Source organism: Nematolebias whitei, chromosome 3, assembly GCF_014905685.2.
Source record: "Nematolebias whitei isolate Nwh7 chromosome 3, NemWhi1, whole genome shotgun sequence".
NCBI classification, from domain to species: domain Eukaryota; kingdom Metazoa; phylum Chordata; class Actinopteri; order Cyprinodontiformes; family Rivulidae; genus Nematolebias; species Nematolebias whitei.
In genome coordinates this window covers 31,205,489-31,211,133 of record NC_056500.1, presented here as the reverse complement: position 1 = coordinate 31,211,133, position 5,645 = coordinate 31,205,489, and positions in this window count along the sequence as shown.

The window sequence follows — 5,645 nt, the reverse complement described above, 5'->3', positions numbered from 1 at the left end:
AGACACACATGGTCCATACTAGTAAACAAAAATAGGCATACAAAAAATATAATTAAATATTAATAATTAATTATTTAATGATGTATTTAATAATTAAATGATACATTATGTATTTATTGATTTAATTTTGTCACATTCCACCCTCCATAATTTTACGCATGTGCACTAGTAACTAAAACAAAATCGGCATGCTGTAATGTCACTTAGTGCACCATGATCAGAGTCAGAGTTTCTTTATTGTCATTCACACCCCATGTGGTACATGTGGTGGAGCGAAATTATGTACACAGGGTCCCAGTTACATCCAACAATAAAATATAAAAGAAAAACAGTAATAACATCTAGCCCTGTGATGGACTTGCGACCCGTCCAGGGTGTACCCCGCCCCTCGCACAGTGATTGCTGGACATGGGCACCGGCGACACCCGTGACCCAAAATGGAACAAGCGAGTAAAGATAATGGATGGATGGATGATAACATCTAAGATATGAACTAAGAAAAACATAAACTAAATATACACTAAGCACTAACTAGTAGCATAAAAAACATTATGTCGAACAGCAGCACGAACATGAGTCTGTGTGAGCAGATGAGCACGCATGAACACATCAACATGAAACAGATCAGCAGCAACATGAAACAGATCAGCAGCAACATGAAACAGATCAGCAGCAACATGATATGATTTTTCACAGTGATTATTCTAGTTAGAGATTCATGAGTCTAACAGCTTCAGGGTAGAAGCTGTTCCTCAGTCTAGTGGTTCTACACTTAATGCTCCTTAACCTCCTTCCTGAGGGGAGTGGGGCAAAAAGTGTGTGTGCTGGGTGAGTGGGGTCCTTCATGATGCAGGTGGCTCTCTTCATGCATCTGGAGGTGTAGATGTCTGTGATGGTGGGGAGACTGACTCCAACAGTCTTCTGTGCAGCCTTCACCACTCTCTGCAAAGCTTTTCTTTCTGCAGCTGTGCAGCCTCCATGCCACACGTTGATGCTGGAGCACAGGATGCTCTCCACTGCACACCTGTAGAAGGAGGTGAGGACTGAGCTTCCCAGACCAGCTTGTCTCAGCCGTCTGAGGAAGTAGAGTCTCTGATGAGCTTTCTTGATCAGGCTGGTGGTGTTGTTGTTGCTCCAGCCGAGGTTGTCATTCATGTGTACAGCCAAGTACTTGTAGCTGGAGACCACTTCGACCAAGATAATTACAAATTATTTATTGGTGTTTTAAGTTGTAGTAGCAAAGTGTCCTAATATCAAAGTTCATGCTCCAGATAATAATCATAATCCAGATAAAAAAATCCAACAAAGTTCAGTCAGGTCATCTGGACAGTTTTTTTTTTGTTGTTGCTTTTGTTGATCTATATCTTCCTTCATCCAAAGGACTTCATCAATCAGAGTAGCCATGAACAAATTGAGTCCCACAAGCAGCACACTCACATAGTGGACCAACCAATTTGCTGGTGATAAGATGGTTTCTGGGGACGGCCCGCTCTCTCCCCCGTCGACTCCTCTGAGGCAGCCATAGCCAAAGTGGTTCAAAACATCAAAATTCATGCTCAATAATCCAGGTAGAAAATCCAACAAAGTTCAGTCAGGTCATCTGGATGGTTTATTTTCTTGTTGAGACGTTTTATCCTTCATCCAAAGGACTTCATCAATCCGAGGAGTCACAAACAAACAGAGTTCCACAAGCAGTACACTCCCATAGTGGACCAACTTTGCTAGTGATAAGATGGTTTTGGGGGCTAGATGTTTAACAACCCATTAAAAGTCACCAAAATGCAGGACATTGCATCTACTTTATTCAAAATTTTCTGGGGGAGGCGCTATTTGCGCTCCAACATCAATATGTTTAGAAATGAAGTCCTGGCCACACCTGAACAATGCAGAACGCAGGTTCTGGCTCCAGTCCAGTTGGTGCTTTGTGAGAAGTTGTTACATTAAAGGAGCAGGTACCACATCAAGGCAAGCTGTTCTTGCTGCTGCCCAGTTTTAACAAACAACAGCTGCAGACGTAACTCAAGATATCGCTTCAAGGCAAACTAATATTCTTTCAGCGTAGTATTATCTTACTAACTTTAAGGTTTGCTTTTAGATTAAATGTTACAACAAGCTGATTTAGCTGCAGTAGGTAGCCAGGATTTTACCTCGCTGCTAGCACTGACGACAAACAAGCTAATGTGTCATGCAGTGATGTGGTCTACGTGATACTCGGGCATACGGAATATACCCACAAGAAAAGCGTAATAATTTCAGTATACCCACTTAAAAGTGCCCAGTTACGGTATACATGACATTAGACACGTGTCATTGATACGTTAAACGGTAGTTAAACGCTTCTGTAACAATCCAATGCAGCGCTTTGCTTTGATGCTGTTTTATATATTCTATAACATGTTTTTAATACAAAGCCAACTGTCGTACAAAGTTTGTTGTTCATTTATTCAAATATAAGCATCAGAGAAATTTGGAAATGTTCAATATGCTTGAAAATCAAAATAAATTGACGATTACATTGTACTAACCAGTGTACTTTGCTTTTTACACACAGTATACCCACTACAAAAATGTAGACTACATCACTGGTGTCATGAGATTAGTTCAAAAAGGTCGGTTCTGATCTGGATTAGAGCCCGACCGATATATCAGTAGGGGCCGTTATTTTAGGCTGTTATAAGCCTTTGGGACCTATTGGTATGGGTTGGCCTGGGTACACCTTGGGGTTTTCCCAGAAGAGCTAGAAGAGGTGAGATGTCTGGGCCTCCCTGCACAAGCTGCTGCCTGTGATGTAAATTTCTGACAGCAGCAATAATAATTTCTGGTAGTGAAGGTATTTTATGAGAAAATGCACATTTTTTGTTCTTTGCATGCGTAGCTAGATACAGTGCCTTGCGAAAGTATTCGGCCCCCTTGAACTTTTCAACCTTTTGCCACATTTCAGGCTTCAAACATAAAGATATACAATTTTATTTTTTTGTGAAGAATCAACAAGTGGGACACAATCGTGAAGTGTAATGAAATTTATTGGATGTGTCAAACTTTTTGAACAAATAAAAAACTGAAAAGTGGGGCGTGCAATATTACTCGGCCCCTTTACTTTCAGTGCAGCAAACTCACTCCAGAAGTTCAGTGAGGATCTATGAATGATCCACTGTTGTCCCAAATGACTGATGATGACAAATAGAATCCACCTGTGTATAATCAAGTCTCTGTATAAATGCACCTGCTCTGTGATAGTCTCAGGGTTCTGTTCAAAGCGCAGAGAGCATCATGAAGACCAAGGAACACACCAGGCAGGTCCGAGATACTGTTGTGGAGAAGTTTAAAGCCGGATTTGGATACAAAAGATTCCCAAGCTTTAAACATCCCAAGGAGCACTGTGCAAGCAATCATATTGAAATGGAAGGAGTATCAGACCACTGCAAATCTACCAAGACCCGGCCGTCCCTCTAAACTTTCATCTGGAACAAGGAGAAGACTGATCAGAGATGCAGCCAAGAGGCCCATGATCACTCTGGATGAACTGCAGAGATCTACAGCTGAGGTGGGAGAGTCTGTCCATAGGACAACAATCAGTCGTACACTGCACAAACCTGGCCTTTATGGAATAGTGGCAAGAAGAAAGACATTTCTCAAAGATATCCATAAAAAGAGTTGTTTAAAGTTTGTCACAAGCACCTGGGAGACACACCAAACATGTGGAAGAAGGTGCTCTGGTCAGATGAAACCAAAATCCAACTGTTTGGCCACAATGCAAAACGATATGTTTGGTGTAAAAGCAGCACAGCTCATCACCCTGAACACACCATCCCCACTGTCAAACATGGTGGTGGCAGCATCATGGTTTGGGCCTGCTTTTCGTCAGCAGGGACAGGGAAGATGGTCAGAATTGATGGGAAGATGGATGGGGCCAAATACAGGACCATTCTGGAAGAAAACCTGTTTGAGTCTGCAAGAGACCTGAGACTGGGACAGAGATTTATCTTCCAACAAGACAATGATCCAAAACATAAAGCCTGATCTACAATGGAATGGTTCACAAATAAACGTATCCAGGTATTGGAATGGCCAAGTCAAAGTCCAGACCTGAATCCAATCGAGAATCTGTGGAAAGAGCTGAAGACTGCTGTTCACAAACACTCTCCATCCGACCTCACTGAGCTCGAGCTGTTTACAGGAAGAACGGGCAAGAATTTCAGTCTCTCCATGTGCAAAACTGATAGAGACACCCCAAGAGACTTGCAGCTGGAACTGCAGCAAAAGGTGACGCTACAAAGTATTAATGCAAGGGGGCCGAATAATATTCCACGCCCCAATTATCAGTTTTTTATTTGTTAAAAAAGTTTGACACATCCAATAAATTTCATTCCACTTCACGATTGTGTCCCACTTGTTGTTGATTCTTCACAAAAAATTAAAATTTTAAATCTTTATGTTTGAAGCCTGAAATGTGGCAAAAGGTTGAAAAGTTCAAGGGGGCCGAATACTTTCACAAGGCACTGTATAATAATGTTAAATTTATGGTTTTATGCTGTTGTTTTAACCCCAGCCTGTAGAAATCTGTGCATTAGGGGTGTCAAACTCACTTACAAAAGTTGGCCAAAATTAAAACCTTATTTAAAATAAGGGCCAGTTTCAGAATCTACATTAACTCAAGTTAGATACCCAACATCTTTTCTTGGTTGCAGGTTCCTCAACAAGAGTTTGGTCTCATGTGACATTCTCTGCTGCACTTTTGACATAAAAGATTACTGAAAAAAAATTAAAGTAATAAAAGTATTTTACGTTAAACATATCTTCTTGGGGGCCAGATGTCCACGAGGGCCACATTTGGCCCCCGGGCCTTGAGTTTGACACGTGTAGTAGTGTAATTGCTTGCGATTTATGTCCTCCACGTGTAGTCACTTTTTAGAAAAAAAACATCTGGAGACAACAACGATGAAAAAACCGAGACTTGGATTTCAGCAATCTTCAAGTTTTTATTTGTTTACAAAGTTCAGATTGCAATTTCATATAGTCCTTCCTGTAATGAGTAGAAAACCTTTTATTTAAGAATTAGTCAAAAGGCACAAATTTTACAATATATACATTTAGATCTAAATTATAAATATATATAGAAAACAAAAGCAAACCCAGAATAAAAGTGCTGAACACAGTTTTTGTTTTGTTTGTTTGTACAGAAAAAATAGGCTTTGTTTAAAAATACATACAATCAGTAGCATGTTTTTTTTGTCTCGTTTTTTTTTAGTTAGCAATAAATTACTTACGTGTGATAACATTTATATATGCAGATGTTAAAGAAAGGAGAAATATGTTTCAGTATACGTAGGAGCAATTTATATATAAAAAACCCAAACAGGAACAGCAAGCTTGCACTGTTCAATCAGAACTAACACGAACAGTAACTGGATTATGCCATTCTTAGTGCAAAATGATAGAATCAAAGACCTGGCTAAGCAAATCAATTCTTGAAAATAAAAAGGCTTATTCTCCTAAAAACTGCAGCTCTTGTCCCTTAAATACATAAAGCTTTATTTTTGTGACAAACACAGAACTGAAACTTTTGGAGACTGACGTCTTGGAATGTGCCTTATCAGGAATATATATATATATATATATATATATATATATATATATATATATAT